A 23397-nucleotide genomic window follows, 5' to 3' on the forward strand; every position below is an offset into this window, starting at 1 on the left:
CACACACTAATTCTAGGAAAGAAATATTATGAATGATGCATGTATTTGAAGATGAATTGCTGAGTAGTATTTCAGGAAATTTGGCACCACTCTATAAATGTCCATAATCCTGAAAGAACTTTTATTCCAAAATCTCAGTAGAATACAGTCTCTGGTAGACATATAAACTTGTTAATTAAAGATAGCATATTTTGTTCCTTTCATCCAGAATTTGGTGAAAAGTGCTGGGATAGTTGCCCCTTCAGAGGAGAATCAATCCTGACAAATTTCAGAAAGAGCTGAGGGGAGCTTGTGCAAGAGCAACCTTGACATTTTGGGGGTACCCCCAAAAGGACATGATTATTCCCCCTATTTTCCTTGTATGCCATTGTTCTGAAAATGACAGACAGCCTAGAGGTAGGGATGTACAAAAGTCACTTACCTTTCACGGATTCTGTTTATGGTTGGGGGGAGGCGTTTTGTCCCTCCCCCTGGAATCCTCACCGGGGGGGGAGGCGCTCTGTTCCTCCCCTCCCGGAATCCTGGCCGGCTGGCTGTGCTCCGCAGGGATTCTGCGGAGCCACCGGCCAGCTCCGCCAGCAGCGGGACATCCGGCCGCTGGCTAGCTGGGATGCAAATGGTGGCGGCCATAGCCACCGCTGTTTGCATCCCTGCAGTCAGCTGTAATAGGCTACGTAAACATTTACGTAGCCTATCATGTTTTTTTTTTAAAACCTAGCCGTGATAGGCTACGTAAATCTTTACGTAGCCTATCACGTCTTTTTTTCTTTTTTTTAAAACTGGAAATGGCGGTGGCGGCCAGTCAGAAGACCGGCCGCCGCCGCCGAACCACCGCTGGAGCCGCCGCTGGAGCTGCCGCCAGAGCCGCTGCCACCGCCAGGAAGATCTGCCCCAGGTAAGTTTCGTCCCAGGGGGGCGGGGTGTGGCAGGCCGTTCCGCCACCGATTTCGGGGGGGCCAAATGCGCTGGCATTCGGCCTCCCCGAGATCCGTGGCGGAATTTTCATACATCCCTTCCTAGAGGTGGCCCAAAGTAAGAAACCTGAAAAGTTTCAGAAGGGTAGGTGTTGTGGCTTGTGTGGAAGGGAACTCCTCCCATTTTTTGGCAGGGGGAGAGAAGTGAGTCACATTCCTTTTCCTCCACTGGTTGTTTTTGGGGTAATTTGTATGAAAATGACGTACATCTTAGAGGTGTCCCCAGATGAGAAACCTGCAAAGTTTCAGAAGAATAGCTGCAGGGACTAGGAAGTTATGATTGAAAACCAGTTTAAGCCTTTTTATTTCCTAGTGAACCTTGGTGGAGTTGGAAGAAAGGTGATTTCGTGGTCCCATCCTTGCTCTCCCCGAAGCAGAATATACCATATATGGTCCAAAGGGTCTGATTAGCCTTGGGCTTCAGGCTTTGACCAAATTAGATGCACGTCACTAACATTTACTTTTCAGAGCATTTGCTTAAACAAAGATAAACGGGTTGTAGGCATCATATTTACATTTTCCCTAACCTTTGCAAATAATGAGTATTTTCATCCTCTCCCGAACTATGCAACCCTCTTTCTCACATCACACACACACACACACATACACCATTGCTCAAGTTATCAGAGCATCAGTTTAATAGTTACCTTAAAAAAGGAAGGTAATGATGGAAGTCTAGCTATACGGCTGATATATTGCAAGCAGGTTTTGTCTGTGAATTCCGAATAGGAGCCACAATTTTTCAAATATATATTGTCAAAGCTATTTTCTCTCCAATAACACTGCACATAAAATTTTTACAAGTGTAATGGCTATTTTACTTGCAGTTAAAAAGTGCATACAATTGCAATATATCAGCTGTTGTTAAAATGACATTGGGGAATATACGGTGGGTTTTTTTACTCATCATATTTCAGATTTCTTTACTGTCAGAGCTTCCTGTTAAAAACAGGCTATTAGTAAGGAATGATGGAAGATGGAGAGAGGGAAGGAGGGTGGGAGAACTCCAATAATTTTTATTCCTGGGACTTTTGCTTTGCAGCTGATGAATGCAAAGTGATGGGGGAACTAAAGGTATACAGGGGGCAGGGGAGAACCCCCTCCCTCCCCAAAGTAGAACAGCCAGAACCTCAATACGGACAGTAATATGTTTTAAATGATTCATTTGGATTCTTTATTAAATGAAATAAAATTTAATGTTATAGAACTGAAAAAGGCCATTACTGAAAACCCAGCTGAGATTTCACAAATGGAAATTGGAACATGCTGGTAACACCCAGTTCCTACATTAAGGGACTCTGCCCAGCGCCTAACCCCTCAACTATCTCCACTTTTATAACACTGCTGATGGCTCTAGTCTGCCTTCTGTCTGAAATATTCATCTCCTCTTCAACATCTTGTTTGCTTGGCAGTGATTTCAAACCCCAGATGGTGTTTTGTTTGGCTGGACAAAGACAGAACTGTCTGAAGATAGGTTACTTATCAGCAGTTCAAATTATGACTTTGGAGCTTCAATGTGTGTGAAAGTGCAGGCAGTGTACTGCACACGTCCTTACTAAGGTTTGGATCCAACGTTGTGCAAGTGGAAGTCTGCTTGCACAATGGGACAGCTGCTCCCTCAATGGGTAGGAGTCCTTGCCCAGCTATAGGGCCTGTTTACAAAACTCAGTGGTTGAGTGTGGGTTGTTGTTGAACCTTGGGTTGTTTGCTGAACCATGGGTTTCTGTGTTGTCTGAACCCAGGACATTTTCCACAGGTCGGCTTGTGGCTAGGGATGTATGGGCTGTATAAAATCCACTCTGTTTGTGTTTTGCCAATTGTCAGGAGCCTTTTGTTCCATTGTCCACTCACAGATGGATGTGATTTTTTTTTTCATGTGGAAAAATATGCAAATAATTACGTAAGAGGTTTCGTAAGAATTAACATAATTTACCTTAGCATGTAACATTTAGCGAATTGTCCCCGATTCCATTCGACTTTTCCTCAGCAGAAAGTTGTGTATTTTCCTATCAATAAATATGTGTAAATTTCAGGAAAGTTTAAAAAAAAATCAGAAAGTCCACAGACTCTGTGCAACCTGATGGGGTTGCTCTGCAGTGGATTCCATAGTCCGGTTTCTTAGAAATCCGAATGCATTAGTCCACCTTGAATTTCTCCACCATCCTGAAGTGTGGCTTGTTAACCACCCTGAACAACCCAACAACAAGCCATGGGTTCTCCAGTGGCTTGTTCAAGAAAAATAAGCCAGGCTTCTTAGTTAACAGGCTACCCTGTGAAAAATGTCCTGAATTCAGACAATATGCTAACCCATGGTTCAACAACAACCCACACTCAACCACTGAGTGTGGGTTAGCAATAGCATGTTGTGAGAACCTGGTCACTGCCTATGACACTGATTCTGAGTCAATGGGGGAATTTGTAGATCCAGGCCTAGCCATGGGAAGCCAGATGCCTGAGAATTCCATTATACCAGGCCTCCCATAAGCTTATGAGCCAGGAGGGGATGAGATTCAGGACACTGTTATGGCCTATCTTCCACAGCTGTGAGACCTGACCTTGATGGAAGCCCCTGCTTCTCAACCAAGGACATCTTCAATGGGAACTGGGCAGCGAGGGGAGGACTCTGCAGAGAAGGGGCTTCTGAAGTCTGTCCTGAGAGGTGTCATCAACTAAAGAGCAGAGGTGTCTGGCGAGGTGCAGCACGCATTTGCAAGCTAGGTTCCCCTGCCAAGATTGAATGTCCAATACTGATATTTAGTAGCCACTCCCCTGTATTTAAACTAGAGTAACAGCCAGTAGAGCTTGCTGGAAGGGATGCCTTTGTATCCTGGAAATCTTCCTGGTTTGGCTGGAACTATAAACTCATTTGGATTGATTCTGTTAGCTGAATCCAAGGCTGTTTGGATCTTTTATTGTGATGTTCATAGACTGATCCTGGTCAAGGAACTATGTTGTAAACTGTTATCTGCAGAACTTTATTGGAACTGTAAAGGCTGATAGCTGATTACTGGAAGGACTGCAATAAAGGTTTTACTGAAATTTATGCCTCTATATTGGGAAGTCAGGCATTGACAATGGGGCTTCCCCATCATCTCCTTCTCTGCTGTCTCCACCGGGCATCCTAAATCTGCTCCTGAGGGACCCCCATCGAATCTTGAAGTAGATACACAAACAGAGGTGTAAGAGGAGGAGTGGAGAGATTAGGATGGACAACCTGGCCTGCACCAAAAATGCTACTGGCAAGGGTTTGATGAATGATGCAGCCCTTGATACAAATCTAGACAAATTCATGGAGGAGGAGGCTATCAATGGCTACTGGTCCTGAGGGCTATATGCTACCTCCACTATCAGAGACAGTATGCCTATGTACACCAGTTGCTGGGGAACATGGGCGGGAAGGTGCTGCTGCACTCAGGTCCTGCTTGTGGGTTTCCCAAGAGCAGCTGGTAGTCCACTGTGTGGACTAGATGGACCCTTGGTCTGACCAGGCGTGGCTCTTCTTATGTTCTTAGTTCTGCATGCACCAGGAGGCTTTGCAGTTAGGTCTCCTATGTTCCAACAGTTCCTGTTTACCAGGGGCAGCCCTATTTTCTGGTTCTTGGAAGAAAATAATTGGGGTTTTGGCATTCCTGCCTGGGTTCCACCTTTTCCCCAGTCTCCGCCTCTGAAACTGAGAAACAAACCCCTCAGGAAATGCCTGCTTTCACCTGGATCAGTGGTTCCCACTGGCACTCCAAGCTTCAGCCTTTTTACCCTCTCTGGGTTCCAGAGAAAGAGAAACTCAGTATGCTCAATTGGTTCTCTCAACCCACTACAGGAGAAGTAACAAGGAAAGAGATTTAATAATGGTAGTGTAACAATTCAATCAGCACATATTTTAAAACAAACAAAAGATTTATTGGTAACACAAAGAGTTATATGTTGTTATTATTATTCATTAATGTTTGGTCCTAACTTCCCTACCTACTCTACCCCTTCTAAAATCCTATACACAACCCCTCTTACTAACTAGATGCTGCTTCCATGATCCCTAAGGCCCTATCTGACTTCTGTCAGTTCAGTCCTTTTATAACCCCAGAATCCTCTCTCTCTATCACACACACACAAGCCCCTCCCACCTTTCACTCACTCATTACCAAAGAGTTAACCCTATCTTACCTGAGTCACACTGAACAATGAAAACACATACAGCGTCTACTTGGGGTCTGGCCCTAATGCCCTTTAGTTTTAATAAAACCATTCCATTAAAAAGAAACAGAGGGGGAACTGGAAATGCCCGTCGAGACTATTGGTTCTTTTGCTATCACATGGAGTGCAAGCTGCACTAATAAAGTGAAATATCAATACAATTTTCTGGATCCCCCTTGCAAAAAAAGCATTGAAGGCCAAGTCTGTAATATAGATATGCCAGTGCAGCAGCCAACAGTTGGAGCTGACTTCCTTTCATTAACTAACTTTTCACACCCCTGGGGAGGAGGGGAAGAAGTTGCACCAAACAGCTGCTCCATCTTTAATGCCTGTCTAAAAGCGTTGGCTGCTTGGAAGCACAGAACTATACTGTGTTGCCACATCTTCCTTTGATGTCTGCAGGCATCAAGGTCCTCTGCCAACATCTGGCACTGAGACGCTAAGTTTTTGCCTTAATCTTGTGCCGCATTGCTCTTGACAACTAGCATCTGATTGATGGCCAGGAAGTTGGCCCTAAGAGACTCAGATTGATAGTCCAGCTGCTAGAGTGTTATACTGCTGTCTAGGGGCTGGGTGACTGCTCAGAATGTCTCTCTGGCTCTCTGCGCTAATCAACCCCCAAAATATATAGATTGGAACTCTGAAACTTGCAAGGCAAGGCTGATTTTCTAGTTCACCTTGACGGGGTCCCTTTTGAACACTAAAATCAAGCCAATACATTTCAAGAGGAGTATTTCAGAGACTTTAAGCACCAGACCTGTATCAGAGAATGCTTGGGGGCATAGGATTCTGACATGTGTCCATCAGCACCCTCTTCAATGCTGAATGTCTTGCTAAGCTAATGAGAGCTTTCTTCCTGTCCTGTTGGCAAACAGTATCACACTGGATGTGGGCAGGCAATACTTTGTTGTTCTACCCCATCATTCTCCACTGTCATCCTATGTCCTTTTCCGTACTTTATGGGAAATATTTATACCTTCTGAAGAGTTGGAATCCCCTTTCACAGGGCTGGCTCCAACTTTTGGGTGGCCTTGGGCAACACACCCTCCATGGGTCCCCTCTCTCAGTGAGTCTACCTTGTCACCATCCTTGTCCCCAGCTGCTATTTCTCTTCATCCTCTTTCTCATCATGCCTACCACTTGTCTGCTTGACAGGCAAAGAACCAATGAGCAAGGAGGCCATGGCATCTGCTCCTCCTCCTTCTGACTATCATCATTGTCAGGACCAGAGTGAAAGCCAGGTTGCAAGGGTGAGGAGGAAGAGAAGGTCCAGGGGGCTGTTGTCAGTGGTCCCCTGCTGGGATCTCTGATGATGCCTGCATTTGACATCAGCCCTACCCAATCATTTGGGAATAATCCAGTGTGCAGTGGAGATGGCATCTCAGTGGTAGGCTTGGCCCCTGATTCACATGCGCTCATTAAAATGTCTGGAGAGGTCCTTCACATGGTAGCCAGTTGTGTTTAAAGAACCCTCCATGTATATGCTGGGGCTCTCTACAGATGTTCTTAGGTAGAAGCATAGCTTGGGGGAAGGGTAGAGCCTTCCTCCTCTTTTCATGTGTCTCATTCTCAAATGCACGCTGCAAAAAGGCCTGAAGTCTTTAACAATCAACAACAAAGCACTTGTACCATTCAATATATAACCGGAGTGACTGTGTCTTTTACCAATGGATTGGATCCAGATTTATGCTGGATCAAGTGTGCTGACAGACATGGACTTTCCTGACCCCTCCTTCCATGACCCCTTCTGGCCACCTGCAAATGCTACACAGAGGATCAGGAGATCCTGCCAAATACGGTGAGATGTGGTATGTGTGTGGGGGTGGTGGTTATTATTTCCACCCTGTCCCAAAAGTTGAGTACAGTAAGGATGGCCATCACTGTTGTATGTAGCATTTTTGTGTCACATTTCAGATGTTCAAAACACCTTGCTTCCTTCTTGACCACAATGGCCATCTCAGGCAGCAGTGGCTCCAGGTTTTAAGAGGACCCTTGGGCAAGACAGCCTTAATGGGGCTCCCCCCTCAGTGGGACCATTCCCACAGCCATTGTCACTATTGCTATTGCTCCTCATCCTCCTTCCCATCATTGCTAACACTTGTTTGCTTGACAGGCAGAGAGTCAGTGAGTAGCAGACAGTGGCATCTCCTGCTCCTCCTTCTCTCCACCACCATTGTCTGGGCCAAAGTGAGAGGCAAGTGAACAAGCAGGTTGCAATGGTGAAGGAGCACATCCAGGGGCTCTTGTCAGTGGGCCCCTACTGGGGAGGGGACTCACACCAGATGGCTGCCATGTCTACCCTTGATGCTGGCCCTGACCTCAGGCCAGAATTATTATCCACATAGTACAGTGTGTGTAAGAGAGAGGCAGAGAGAGGTTGGCCATGAAAACCGAATGAGTTCGTGACTGAGATTCAAACCAGAGGTCTTTCTGACTCATGGCCTTAGTCACCACACTACACCAGATCTCAACATTTTGGGATAATTTAATTTGGCATACGGTTTGTTTTAAATCACTGCTGTTTGTTGTGCCATCTCAGAAAATGTTTCTGTCAACAATAACAAAATGAAAACATTATGAAGAGAGAGAGAGATCTTCCTACATTTGCCCAATAATTGTTGAGTGCAACATTCCTAAGCATTTTCTCAGGCTCCTTAATGTTCATATTTCTTCAGGATCAGTTCCTTGGCTGTCCCTCAGTAGTGGCAAGATGACAGCTAGTGGAGGGAGATTAACCAGTACACTTAACTCACTTTGACAAGTAGCAAGAAGGGGAATGACATGTTGAGTAGCGTGAGAATATTTATGGTGGGAACCTCATCTGAATGAGGTGAGTGATGGCCATGCAGAGAAAGAAGGTGATGGCAGTGGGGGCGGTGGTGCAGGGGGGTGGTCTATGGTCAAAGTCAAGAGTATACAAGTTAAACGGAATATGTTTTCTGCTTTTTGACCTCTTAGGATATCATATGGTGCATTCAGATAATCTGTGCTCAATGCTCTTTGCATTTTCCATGTGATGAGAACTGGGACTGAACTAATAAAAGAGGACACTGGCGCAACTGGGTGGGACCTTCATCTTGGCTGTCATCTGGAAAAAAAATAAGCCTCTAGTCCTTAAGCAATCAGGATTATTATTTATTATCATTTATATACTATCTCATTTACTAAAAAGCCATCTAGGCAGTGAACAATTTTAAGCAATAAAATCTTAATATAATAAAAAAACAAGAATATTAAAACAGCTAAAAACCAAACTAACATTCAAACAACTACATAAATTTAAAAGATGAACCTTCTTTTATCTAAAAAAGATGAAAAAGAGAGTATTGGGGCAACTATAGTTCTTAAGAGAGCACATTCCATATTTTTGGGCAACATTTAAGTGGGCCTGTGTGGGTAATGGTGCCCTCAAGAGGACCTTTCCTTCAGATCTTAATACCCAGGCGGGTTCATAGTGAGACAGGTGGTCCCTTAGATAACCAGGTCCTAAGCTATTTAGGTCTTTAAAGGTTAAAACCTTGAATTGATTCTGGAAAGGAGAATCTTGAGTCTTCTGCCACCACCAAAAGTGTGAAAACGAAACAGCCTTAGGTGGGGCCTGATAAATGCTAAAATTTCCACATTCTCATATCGCCTCTGAACATTCTCATATCGCCTCTGAACATTCTCATATCGCCTCTGTTGCAGAACCCAGAGTCAGAGAGACCACGGAGTGAAGGAAAAAGAGATTCTTTATTTAACGCGCGGGCTTAAGGCTGGAATCATTTCCAAAGAGCCAGAAGCCCCGAAATACATCAGCACATTGTTTTTATAGACATTGTGACACATATGAAATGGCTCCTCCTCCCCCTCCCGCGTGGGGTTGCAGTCCTCAACATTTCTTCTCTTAGCACCATTGTTTATAAGAACTGGGTTATAGGGTAGCCATGATAAGGAGAGAACAGAAGAGAACAGCAGAGAACAAGATATACAATTGTATGACCTTTGACAAGATAAGGAATTCCTGTGTCTCGTCAGCTTACAACAATATATTCAAGGGAGAAAGAGCTCAGCAAGAACATGAAGCATGAGACTGCATGAGGCTACTTAGTCTGACCCCCGATATGGCTGCTACATTCCCCCCTTAAATGCATAATTTCATTACAATTATAGCATTTCTGATAACCATACAAAGCTTTTTGTGACATACATATTACTTAGCCTCTTGTTGGGCTATTAGAGCATAGAGGGCAGCAGTTTTACTAGCTGAGATATAAAACAGATTGGTTAAACAGCGCATAAGACAAGGAACGCAGAGATATAACAGAACTTTTATGAACAACACTGGTAGAATTAGGATGAACAATGCTTTAAACCAGCTAAGATCTGGAAGCCAAGGGGTTAACTAATTTAGCTAATTGTTTTGTCTTATTGTTTTGTTAGCTACTATATTGTGCAGCTTGTTGATCTGTTCATCTACAGCATTGCCATTATCAGTTAAGTTAAAACAACAGAGCTTTTGGTGTGTCTCACAACTTAAATGATGAAGAAGGAAAAGGTAATCTATACCAGCTCTATTTTCTAGAACTGCACCTCTTAGATCACGCAACTCTTTATTTAACAATGACAATGCTCGTGAGGTGCATTTATGCTTTTGGTTAAGCTGCAAGCTAACCGGTTGATCTCCAGACCATCAGCCAAGGCTAAACCTGGAACCCCAACCAGTGACATTACTAAGGCCAATTTTTCTGAGTCAGAATATAACTGCACATGACTATTACAATTTTTAGTTAGTTGGAGTGCTCGAGGCTGCCGTCGCCGGATTTTCCCGGGCCACAGGGGAAGAATTGGCACCAGTTTAATTGGCGGCTGAGGCAACATGGGTGGTTATTAGACAAGTTGGCAGGAATGAATGACCAAGTGCGGGAACTACATGTCTAAAACCATCCATGAGGCAAAAGTATGTGGGCATCATTAAAAGATATGTTTTGAATTTTATTACAGTGGAAGGGGGCCAGGGATAGCTTTATATTTTCTGGAAAATTTTTGACAATTAAGCATTCGTGCACACGTAGCATTTGTTTCGTTAGCAATGATGGGGTGCGTAGAGTGAACTCTGTAGGGGGTAGGATCTTTGCAACTACGCCCCAATTAGCATTTTGGGAATAAGTTAAACTTACACCATAAACTCTTAACATGGTATATTTTTGAATTTTCCCAGGATGTCTACAGACAGGTATTAGGCAAGAGCTAATAAGCCTGTTTGCAGGTATACCTCTTGGCAAACAAAAATGTTTTACTCTCGTGATGTTAGCCAGGTGAAGCTAGTAATTATCAGCAAATCCCTGGGACAAACTTTCCCTTTCAGGGGCTGGCCCCCCTTTTTGCACCTTATTAAGGAAACACAATGCAACACTACTAACGCTACAACACGCATGTTTGATCTTCTTTGGGATCTGACCATACGCTGGGCAGCTATTCACCTGGCAAGCTGCAGTAGGGTCTAGTCCCCTTCTTCAATTTTCCAGTTGCAGGTCTGACCATACGCAGGGGGACAGTCTCCCGGTGTGTCCACAGTAAGGTCTAGCCTGAGTCTTCTTACTGCTTTTTCAGAATGATTTTTAAAGGATTTTCAGGATTTCTGTTTATAGTCTACTTTCCCCCTCTCGCTCTCTTGACTCGTGTCCAATGTATCCAGGGTTTAACTCCAGCTGCTTTCATAGCTGCGGGGGTGGAAAGTATGACAGTTTTCAGTCTTCTCCATCTGGGAGTCAAAGGGTTATTTTTCTCTCTTTAACTCATACTTTAACTCTTGGTTGGAAAGGATGAGCTTCTGTGATGGGAATGGCTTATTTTTTAAGACAAAGCGACGCTGGGCTTGAAGAACTTTGCTCAGTGTTTGGACTTCTTGTTTAAGGCTAATGTTTGCTTGCTTTTGATGCTGCTCCAGTGTCAATTATGAAGTCAATGTCACGGCCCCTCACAGTCAATGTCACGGCCCCTCTCAAGCTGTCTCCCTCCTCGCCCATTCTGGCCCCTTTGGTTTTTTCTTTTGTATTTGATTTATTTTATTTGGGCATTCATGCCACTAATGTCTATCTTGTCCACACTGGGCACACTGGTTCTTTTTTAAGAATCTTCTGCCTCTGCCGGCTCTTCTTTTTTTCTTCTTTTGTCCACGTCTTCTTGGGCCTCTGGGTTGAGGGGGGTGTACTGGCGATAGGCATTTGAAAGACGCTCTAAGTATGCTCTGGGGCCTCGGTGGCACCTTGCAGCACTTTAGACACTTTGGTCATATTAACTGACTTCTTTATACTTGCCTTTACGGCTTTTAACAGCAGGGTTTGATACTGGGTGAGGCACTCTAGCCCCACTTGTGTTTTGGGATTCCAGCGGGGGGGGGGTTACTTACAAGGAGACTTTATTGGGTAACTTACAGCACACAGGCGTACCTAATGGTTGGATCAGACAGCTTCTCTGAACCACAAGCTATTGGGCTAAATGGGTTTTATACCATACATGTTACCCATGAGGCAGCACAACACTAGCAAGCATTTTCAGCATAGGCTAGAAGTGTTTGGTTCTCAGGCACAGCTTCCTGTAAACAACTTCGCTTCCCAAAGTGCTTGATAACACTTTTATTTATTAGTATGGGAAGACAAATTTTTTCTCTTTCTTTTGCTTTCTTTTTCTTTGCTGATCTGCCTGTATTGCAGATCATGTTTCAAACTTTTTATATAAAACTTTCTGCTCCATGCACCAGCCTTGTCTCTTTATTTGTCTTTTTTTAAGTTAAACTCACTTACTTAAACCTTTCTGCCTTACACTAGTCCTAATGACACACATTTGGGATAGGGTCTTCTTTTCCTTGTAGTTACATTTAGGGTTGGCGGAGAATTTCTCCCCGAAACTTCGGGGGGCCGAGCGCCAACGTGTTCGGCTCCCCGAACAAGTTTTGGGGAGATATCCTTCGAACCCCCCCGCCCCCGCACCCCCCCCCCGGGACGGGACTTACCTTCGCCGAATGTCCCTCCCGGAGGCGGGTCCGGCCGGCGGTTCGGCGGGTGTTCGAGCGGGGCGGGAGCGGCAGCCGGTCTTTTGACCGGCTGCCGCCGCCACCATTGCAATAAAAGAAAAAAAAAAAACGCCCCCTGATAGGCTACGTGACGATTCACGTAGCCTATCACGGCTAGATTTGCAAAGTCAGCCGTGATAGGCTACGTCAATCGTCACGTAGCCTATCATGGGTGACTTTAAAAAAAAAAAAAGTGTGTACGGATAATGGCGGCCCCCATAGGGAGCCGCCATTCCCGTTCCTTATTTGGTCGGTGTAGTCTACGTAAATGTTTACGTAGACTACGGCGAAAATAAGGGAACGCTATTTGCGTTGCCCTTATTTTCGCCGTAGTCTATGTAAACATTTACGTAGACTACAGCGACTAAATAAGGAACGCGAATGGCGGCTCCCTATGGGGGCCGCCATTAGCGTACGCGCTTTTTTTTTTAAAGTCACCCGTGATAGGCTACGTGACGATTGACGTAGCCTATCATGGCTGACTTTGCAGATCTAGCCGTGATAGGCTACGTGAATCGTCACGTAGCCTATCAGGGGGCGTTTTTTTTTTTTTAACTTTCGCGTTCGCGGCCGGGCGAGGCGGGAAGCCTCCCCCCCGGCCTGAATTTCGGCCGGGCCGAGGCGGGAAGCCTCCCCCCCCCAGCCGGAACTTCACGGGGGGAGCAGCGAAGCACCTCCCCCCCACCACGAACGTCCTTCGAGGACAGGTAAGTGACTTCCGTCCACCCCTAGTTACATTTTCTTCATCTTAAAGAACTATTACATTATTGTGGCTACTTTACCCCAGGTAATAAGCTCCAGGCACAATTAGCTGCTTTTAATTTACCCTGGGGGCAACTATGGCCAGGCTTTTCTTTTTTCCAAATGTTTTTTCTCTTTGCCTCTTGCCTTATCTTTCTTTTTTTTTTTCCTTCTCTATCTGTCTTCTACTTTCTCTATTTCTTTCTTTTTTTATTTGTCTTTGTCTTTTCTCTTTGTCATCCATCGGGAACCACACTTAGTATCATTTGGAGTTGCAACTAATGCTAATCTGCAAATATCACATATATTTTATGATATTTAAGAAATCATAAAATATACACAACAAACTTTTTCTGCAATTTAACACAATGAATGGAAAACACTTTTTGCATGGTAAGGCATGATGGAGCAGATCTAGCAATTATACTGCTCTTCTGGCTGAAAGCTCAGGGCCCATCAAAATCAAGGGACGGGCATACCCACACACGCAAAGAATTCTAGGTGACCATTTTTGCATCGGCAACTCTATGCTGCATGAGTTCTGGCAGAAGGAAATCTAAAAGTCATAGATCAAACTCAGCCTGCTGTACACTGAGCTGACTATAAACACAGACACACGGTCCACAGCGATGAGAGTTCAAGTTTATCAAAAGCTTCACAGCACTGTCCATGGCAAGTCTTTGACAATTTAAAATTTTAGTCCATGTGCAGAGTGTCTCTAAAAAGCCCAGACAATGATGGAGGCAAACAGAGAAGGCTCTGGGCAATGAAGATGCGATGTTTCCAGCAAAGGCTCTCCACTTTTGCATCAGTTTAAAAAGGGAAAGTGTGGCCCTACACCCCTTCTGACAGACAAGGGCCTTTAACTTTTTAGCAAGGCCCCTGTCTAAACAGCTCAGCTCTTTAGCCGTGACTAGGGTTGGCAGAGAATTTCTCTCCGAAACTTTGGGGGGCCGAGCGCCAACGTGTTCGGCCCCCCGAACAAGTTTCGGGGAGAAATCCTCCGCACCCCCCCACCCCCCGCACCCCCCCCGGGACGGGACTTACCTTCGCCGAATGTCCCTCCTGGCGGCGGATCCGGCCGGCGGTTCGGCGGGTGTTCGAGTGGGGCGGGAGCAGCAGCCGGTCTTTCGACCGGCTGCCACCTCCGCCACTGCAATGAAAGAAAAAAAAACACACCACCCCTTGATAAGCTACGTGACGATTCACGTAGCCTATCACGGCTAGATTTGCAAAGTCAGCCATGATAGGCTACGTCAATCGTCACGTAGCCTATCATGGGTGACTTAAAAAAAAAAAAAGTGTGTACAGATAATGGCTGCCCCCATAGGGAGCCGCCATTCCCGTTCCTTATTTGGTCGCTGTAGTCTACGTAAAGATTTACGTAGACTACAGCGAAAATAAGGGCAACGCTATTTGTGTTGCCCTTATTTTCGCCGTAGTGTACGTAAACATTTACGTAGGCTACAGCGACTAAATAAGGAACGCAAATGGCGGCTCCCTATGGGGGCCGCCATTAGCGTACGCACTTTTTTTTTTTTTAATGTCACCCGTGATAGGCTACGTGACGATTGACGTAGCCTATCACGGCTGACTTTGCAGATCTAGCCATGATAGGCTACGTGAATCGTCACGTAGCCTATCAGGGGGCGTTTTTTTTTTTTTTAACTTTCGCGTTCGCGGCCAGGTGAGGCGGGAAGCCTTCCCCCCCGGCCTGAATTTCGGCCGGGGCGAGGCGGGAAGCCTCCCCCCCGGCCTGAATTTCGGCCGGGCCGAGGCGGGAAGCCTCCACCCACGGCCGGAACTTCGCGGGGGGACCAGCGAAGCGCCCCCCCACCGCGAATGTCCTTCGAGGACAGGTAAGTGACTTTCATCCACCCCTAGCCATGACGCTTTAACCTGGGCAACTCCTCTGTAAATTTTATTCTACTTCTGTCAGGTTCTCTCACAGACATTTTAAAAACTTACTCTTTTTTTTTTCTTTTCTAACCTGGTACACGAAAGCACTGAAACACTGAGTGCCGAAACTCAGGACGCTGGGGGGTGATGGGCATCGCCTTATACTTGCATTTTTCAGGCAGCCATTAATCTTCGGGGAGGCGGTGGGTTGATTTGCAGGACTTCAAAGGCAAGCTTTTCCATTTGTTTGTATTTGTAAATCTTAAGATTAAAACAGGACACGATGAGGTACAGGGCAGCCAAATCTTTGCTTTGGCACGGGCAACAAATAACTCGGGTCAGCTTTCTTCGCTGGGGTTTCAAACAGGAAAACAGTCTTAATTTAAAGTTGTAACATCACTGACAGCGTCAGCCAGCCAGCTACACAGATCTCATTGTTTTTTAAGACAGTTGCTCTAATATCTTCTTTTCTTCTCAATCAGGTTGGGTCTCCCAGCTTACACAGTTTATTGCAGCTTTCAGGAGCATGGTAGTAGCGTGATTTTGGCTTGGCCAGGAACATGCTGTCTGGTTTCGCGGTCTCTTTAGCACACACACTTAGGCAGTGTAACACTGGACACTCAAATCAGTGAGATTTCTTCATTGCAGGGAATCCCACGGCAAAAGCTTAATGGTTACGCTCTTCAGAAATCATATAGCTGATGGTCAGTAGCTACAGGCTCTATGCAATTCTAACACAGTTCAAAGCTAAACACGGTTACCTTGACAGAGATCTTCAACATGGTCTCTCTGCTTCATTCTGCTTTGGGACAGTCTTATGGCACACTTTTCACTCGAAGAGGGGTCTAGCCTGTGCTCTGGGGCTGATTCTTCACCTTTATTTTCTATTTTGCCTTCATCTTCTGGGTCTTCATTTTCAGTTTCCATTTCTTAGGGATTTCATCTCAATTAGGCGAGGTGATGATGTTGCACAACTCAGAACGTTGTGGGCAATTTTCCTGCCCCCCCTCTCTTGGCGCGCTAGGCTAACAGCTACTTCTTCGGCCTTACACTCTCACGCTCCCACGCTTTGTTAAAAGCCAGACTGTCCTGCAACATTTTTTCTAATTAACAGCCTCAGATCTTGTTCTTTTTTTCTCTCAGCTCGACCTTGAGCTTTTTGCTGTTTTCTCTCTCTATTCTGAAGCTTTTTAAAAAAACCTTTTTCCTTCTTTGTTTGATATACATCTCAAGGGGGTGCAAGGTTTGCTTCCCCCACCACCCATAGCCTCCCTCCTAAATTGAAGACAGACACAATTAGGGAAGGGGAATTGGTCAGTGAGTAAGGGGTCTCACTGGCCGACACAAGAGGATTTTATACACTATGCACTTTGCTACTGGCCTGGGCACCCGGACGGTCAACGGTATGCGTCAGAAACCGCAGTAGCCACTCACACAATCATCAATCTCTCCACTGCATCCATATGTCCCTGCCACCCACTTTTCCCACTTTTTACCAGAGCGGAAAGCGGCTTCCCCAGCTTCCTCAGCTTCCTACTGAGTACTGGCGTGCTGGGTACTGGCGCCCACTCGGGGGTGTGATCAGGCCCCCCTTCTACCCGCAAGGAGTAGGTTCTTTTGCATACGTATACCACCAACACTGACCTTCTTCATAAGGCGGGGCCCTCTTTTTTTCTGCCCAGTGGCCTTTCTCCCTAAAGGTGGGGCCCTCTTTTTCCCATATACTTGCCTTTCTCCTGAAGGCTTCCAATGTGGGTTTCAACTCAATTGCAGCTGTGATACAGGCAGGGCTGAAGTTCCTTCCTCTGCTTCCCAAGGTTCTCTTGCTGCTCGCTGCCGTTTGGGCGATCCCGGTGCAGGCTTTCTCCCATTCACTCGACAAAAAGGTCGGTGGCGCCAAGAAAGGGAGGCATGCGCCGAGCTCATCTTCCCGGTGCGGCGATCAAGAGCAGGCAACTGCCACCTGTCTGGCTCAGAGCCTGCCACATCCGAGTCACGGCACCATTTATGTTGCAGAACCCAGAGTCAGAGAGACCACGGAGTGAAGGAAAAAGAGATTCTTTATTTAACGCGCGGGCTTAAGGCTGGAATCATTTCCAAAGAGCCAGAAGCCCCGAAATACATCAGCACATTGTTTTTATAGACATTGTGACACATATGAAACGGCTCCTCCTCCCCCTCCCGCGTGGGGTTGCAGTCCTCAACATTTCTTCTCTTAGCACCATTGTTTATAATACAAGAACTGGGTTATAGGGTAGCCATGATAAGGAGAGAACAGAAGAGAACAGCAGAGAACAAGATATACAATTGTATGACCTTTGACAAGATAAGGAATTCCTGTGTCTCGTCAGCTTACAACAATATATTCAAGGGAGAAAGAGCTCAACAAGAACATGAAGCATGAGACTGCATGAGGCTACTTAGTCTGACCCCCGATATGGCTGCTACACTACGCCAATTTTGTGCTCTTTTGTGCTTGGGATGACAAAACTTTGGCATAGGTTTGGAGAAGACACTAGTTTGGGGTGGTTTGAAGTTAACAGAGCCTGTAACATCAATGTTCCATCTCACTAGCATCACTAATAGCCATTGATAGACCCCATGCTCCATCAGCATGCAAATACATACTTTATTCTGCTTCTGGTTTTAATTTGGTTTTATGATGTTGTAATGGTTTTATTCTTTGCTTTTTTATTTTTTATGTAGTTGTTTTTTATTTTTTTGCTTAAATGTTTGTACTGTATGATTCTAATGTATTGTACACTGCCCAAAGAACTTTGGTTATTGGACAGTTGAAAAATACAGTAAATCAACAAATCCTTAAATAATAACAAAAGATCAAATATGTAACTGGGGCTAGTAGTGATCATCACATTTTCTGGCCACAGATTCCACATTTCTGAAATGTTTGACTTCTATGGTTAATTTAAGAACGTAAGAAAAGCCTTGCTGGATCAGACCAAGGGTCCATCTAGTCCAGCATTGTGTTCACACAGTGGCCAACCAGCTGTCGACCAGGAATCCACAAGCAGAACATGAGAACAACAGCACCCTCCCGCCCATGTTCCCCAGCAACTGGTGTACATAAACTCACTGCCTCTGATACTGAGGGTAGCACATAGCCAACAAGACTAGTAGCCATCGATTGCCTTCTCCTCCAGAAATTTGTTTACCGCTCTTTTAAAGCCACCAAATTGGTGGCCATCACTGCATTCCATGGTAGCAAATTGCGTAGCTTAACTATGCCCTGTGTGAAGAAGTCCTTCCTTTTATCTGTCACGAATCTCCCACCAATCAGCTTCATGGGATGACCTCAGGTTCTAGGATTTTGAGAGAGGGAGAAAAATGCCTCCCTATCCACATTCTCCACACCATGCATGGTTTTGAAGACCTCTATCATGTCTCCCCTTACCCTCCTTTTTTCCAGTCTAAACAAGCCCAGCTGTTGTAACCTTCCCTCATAGGGGAGATGCTCCAGCCCCTTGATCATTTTAGTTGCCCTTTTCTGCACTCTTTCCAGGTCTTTTTCCAGCACATTCCAACACTTTTTCCATCATTTTCATTGCTCTTTTCTGCACTCTTTCCAGTTAATTTACACAGGGCAGGATCCAGGATATGCCTTTATGGATGGTTCCTCCTCCCAATATTTGGGGATCCCCCTCACTACAGCTCATCACATTCAGCAGGGTCTCCTGACTCCCCATGTAGCATTTTTAGGGGTCTGGAGAGTTGCTCTGGGAAGGAGGGGTCTGGGGAAGTCTACTTCCACCAGTGCAGATGATCCAGCATAAATCTGGACCCAACCCATTATCATTTTCAACAGACAAAAAATAACAAAAAATGTGGTCTCCTCCTGCCATTCTCATGTGAATAAGCTTTCTTGTGAATGTATCTCACTCCTATCTTGGCATTGGAATGCCCCTGAAGGGAGATACATTATGTCCTCTGCCAAAAATTTCTTCCACTTTTTGTTTTGATCACTTTTATTAAATTTGATAGAAAAAGAACTGCTTCTTAAATTCTCATGTGCTGGGTTCGGGATGCTTGTCCTTATCTTACTTGGGAGGTGGCCAAGGAGTGTGCGCAAGTGTCCCATTTTTCATTGTATGATCATCTTCCCAGCAGTCTGCAGCCTCCTTGACTTCCTGCACTTCAATTAAAGCCCAGTGGAAGAGACTATGTGGTAATTCTTGCTGTAGGGCTTCTTTTGTTTTTCAGATCAGGAAGTGCAGGCTGCCTGGGAGGCTGCAGAGCAATGGAGAGATGTGTAATAGAAAGAAAACACACACACACAGCGCCCTTGGCCATCTCAGTCATTAAATAAGCTCAAAAACACATACACACAAAAACACCGTGAAAATAATGTAGAACAATGGAAGCCTCTTTCATTGGGGGGGGGGAGAGAAAACTTTCAGGAAACCGGAGGACTGATTTTGGCACAGCACTTGCCCCAGCTCTTCCTCGAAGTTGAACACTGCCCCCTGTCCCCCGATCCCCCCGTGGAATCAAAATTGGGGCCAAGCTGCCAACACGGTTGAGGCTGTTGCTACTTCCAGTAGCAGGACAAAAAACCCTTACAAAAAAAGAAAGAAGCTGTGCTAAACCCCCTGTCAGTGGTGACAACTAGCTCTGAAAAAACTGTTGAATAATTTCTCTTCCTCCTGGAGAAATTCAGTGAAATTGTCCAGTTTCTCTGCCCACAAATAGGGTGGAGAATTTTGAGAGGCCAATGTACAGCTCCAGACACAATGGGAACTGACTGTGTTTTATTTTGGGTGCCAGTAGGGATGGCGGAGAATTTCTCCCCGAAACTTCGGGGGGCCGAGCGCCAACGTGTTCGGCCCCCCGAACAAGTTTCGGGGAGAAATCCTCCGCACCCCCCCGCCCCCCGCACCCCCCCCCGGGACGGGACTTACCTTTTGCGAATGTCCCTCCCGGTGGCTGGTCCGGCCGGCGGTTCGGCGGGTTTTCGAGCGAGGCGGGAGCGGCAGCCGGTCTTTCAACCGGCTGCCGCCGCCGCCATTGTAATGAAAGAAAAAAAACACAAACCTTCCCCTGATAGGCTACGTGACGATTCACGTAGCCTATCACGGCTAGATCTGCAAAGTCAGCCGTGATAGGCTACATGAATCGTCACGTAGCCTATCACAGGTGACTTAAAAAAAAAGCGCGTACGCGAATGGCGGCCCCCATAGGGAGCCGCCATTCCCGTTCCTTATTTGGTGGCTGTAGTCTACGTAAATGTTTACGTAGACTACGGCGAAAATAAGGGCAACGCTATTTGCTATTTGCTATTTGCGTTGCCCTTATTTTCGCCGTAGTCTACGTAAACATTTACGTAGACTACAGCCACCAAATAAGGAACGGGAATGGCAGCTCCCTATGGGGGCCGCCATTCGCGTACGCGTTTTTTTTTTTTTAAAGTCACCCGTGATAGGCTACGTGACGATTCACGTAGCCTATCATGGCTGACTTTGCAGATCTAGCCGTGATAGGCTACGTGAATCGTCACGTAGCCTATCAGGGGAAGTTTTTTTGTTTTTTTTTTTACTTTCGTGTTCGCGGCCGGGCGAGGCGAGGCACCTCCTCCCCGGCCTGAATTTCGGCCGGGCGAGGTGGGAAGCCTCTCCCCCGGCCTGAATTTCGGCCGGGCGAGGCGGGAAGCCTCCCCCCCCGGCCTGAACTTCGCGGGGGGAGCAGCGAAGCGCTCCCCCCCACCGCGAACGGCCTTCGACGACAGGTAAGTGACTTTCGTCCACCCCTAGGTGCCAGATAAAAACATAAATTCTTGCCCAGCAAAAATTAATTATTTTTGATTTTGTTTAATTAATTAATGTGCATTTAAATTTTAAAATAATCATAATCATAACTATACTGGTTTTTATATTGGATTTGCTCTTTTGAAAAGTTGTGTACACAACTCTGGGATCCCTTGTGCACAAATGGCAGTTTACAAATTTTATAAATTTAAAAAGGGGGGTATGTTCTGTCAGGGTTCCACCATTGACCTGGACCCCCTGAGCAACTCCTTAAGGATCTCTTGCCTCCTTAAGAGTCCCACCTTCCTTCTTTTCCCTTTCCCTTACCAATAATGTGGGGTTTAGGCTGTAGATGTGGGGTGATCAGCACTTCAGACACTTGCATTTTAATCACAACAGTTGGCTGATAAACAAGCGAATTACAACTAGAGTTATTTACAGAACAGAGCTGAGTGATACAAAAGGCATTAAGAGAAAATAAAGGTTGTAAAAATGCAAGTTCCTTTACCCTAACTGCACTTAGACTTCTCCAGGCTGCTTCTTCCTGCTCTCCCTTCAGGCTCTGGTCTCCCCTTCTCTCTCTGGTCTCCCTCTCCCCCATTTTATCCCCTCCTTCCCCCAAACCAAAAGTACTGTTTTTAACCTGGAGAAATGAAACCGAACTGAGGAAAATGAAACTTAACTGAGGAAATGAAACTATACTTCTCAGGGTTACCCCCTCCCAACAACCCCCATCCCCCCCCACCCCAGGCCTCTAGGCCTGACTTTTTTCTTTTCCTTGCCTCTGTAGGCCTCAAACCTTCACACATACTTTCCATCAAGTACATGGGGTTTACTCTCAGGTAAGTGTGTATAGGATTGCAGCCCAAATGCATGACATATACAGACAAGATGGGTATTGCATTTCTCTGTCATCTATCGGGCTAAAACATACATACATACATAAATCTGTGCAGGAGAAGTCTTTTTAAAAACATGCTGAGCAGCTAATGACAATAATGATAGAGTGATTATCCAGAGCAGTTCTTTTTCTTTCTGCTTGCCGTCCGACTTCTCCAAGCCTCTGCATGATTACTTTTCACCCTTGAGAATGGCAGCTACAGCATATTACCGTCCTCCTATGATTAGCCAGTACAGAAAGGAAAGGAGATGAAGAAGGCCCAATTCCCTTGGAGGACAGCATTTAGTGGCTGTCTGGTAGGAGATATCGTGTAATTGCTGTATTGTGAGGAGATTAGCCGGGGGGGAAATTGACTTGAGTGAGGTGGAGTTTCACTCAGCTATCAGTCACCAGTTGGGTTCCAGGTTGTTGTGGTGTTTGTTTTTTAAATCTACTTCGAGTAGATAAAGGCCCAAAGAAACACAGTCTGAGCTTCATGGTCTTATAATGAACACTCTGTATTTATATTATGGTTGGAACTGGAGATGTCAGGGGGTAAACTTTGGACTGGCTGTGGGGAAACTGAATGCTCTGCCAGTGAACTCTCCCTAAACAGTTATAGAAACAGTGGAAGTTGCTTCATGCCCAGGCAGCAGGGCTGGCCCAGGCTATTTTGCTGCCTGAGGTGGAGGGCAAAATGATAATGATAATGATAATGATAGCATTTCATTTCTATACTGCCCCATAGCTGAAGCTCTCTGGGCGGTTTACAACAATTCATAAAAAATACACCAGCCTTACACAATGGTGCCCCGGCCCTACCCGTTACATGTACAGAAGCTGACTGGACTGGCAGCTGACTCTTATTTCAGCATAGGCAATGGGATAGCATTGTCCACCAGCACCTGACGCAAAAGGCTAGTTTAGGGGGCCCAGAGGTCAAGCCCCATGGCGCTCACATCTGTGTCCTCTAAGAGAGGGGAACAGCTGAGCAGGAACGGGTGGGGGCTACTGCTGCCTCCAGCATTTGCTGCCTGAGGCAGTTGCTTCACTGTGCCTAATGGCAGGGCCAGCCCTGCTGGACAGACCAGTATTGTCTACTCTGACTGCACCACAGGTGTTGAGCCTCAAGTCCATGGGCCAAATCTAGCTCTCTGGAGTTCCCCAAATGCCCACACACCCCTGGCATCACCAGATCACCCTCTTTCCCCCGACTGTCTATCATTTGTGGTTTCCTGGCTTTTTCCTATCCTAGAAGGTTGAAATGCCTCTCCTAAAGCTAGTTACCAGCAGTGAGAGCTTTACATTAAAATATGCTGGCATATTTGGAATTTTTTGGCCCTGCCCTTTTGCATTTGGCCCCATCCACCACTGGCCCTGCTCCGTTGCACTGGACTTGAGGGCTTCTCTGAAACAGAATTTGTTCCTCAGGCTGAAAGAAGTTCAAGACTCCTGGACTACCCCACCGCCACTGCAAGATGATCCTTAACTGCTTACATGCTAAGGAAGAACGTAAGAAAAGCCATGTTGGATCAGACCAATGGCCCATCTCATCCAGCATTCTGTTCACACAGTGGCCAACCAGCTGTGGTAAATACTACCAGATGACACCACTACCAGCCCATACCTGTCAAAACTGCTTACATGCTGGGGAATGTATTTTAAGACCTTCTGGGCGCAATCCTATGCGGAAAGGTGGCGACCTCCAAACTCAGAGGTGACTGCTTATCCAATGTGTCGTGGGAGGATCACGGAGGGGATCGTCTCCTCCGCACTCCAGCTGTCCTGCATTCGCGGCTAGATGGCTGATTTCGGCTGTCTAGGCACGAGATGTCAGAGCGCAGGGTGGGTAAGCTGGACGACGCTTAGGGAGCATCTTACCAGCACATACGCACTCCCCAC

Source organism: Heloderma suspectum, chromosome 8, assembly GCF_057233095.1.
Source record: "Heloderma suspectum isolate Gila_16-S chromosome 8, 16-S_ref, whole genome shotgun sequence".
In the NCBI taxonomy this organism is placed as follows: domain Eukaryota; kingdom Metazoa; phylum Chordata; class Lepidosauria; order Squamata; family Helodermatidae; genus Heloderma; species Heloderma suspectum.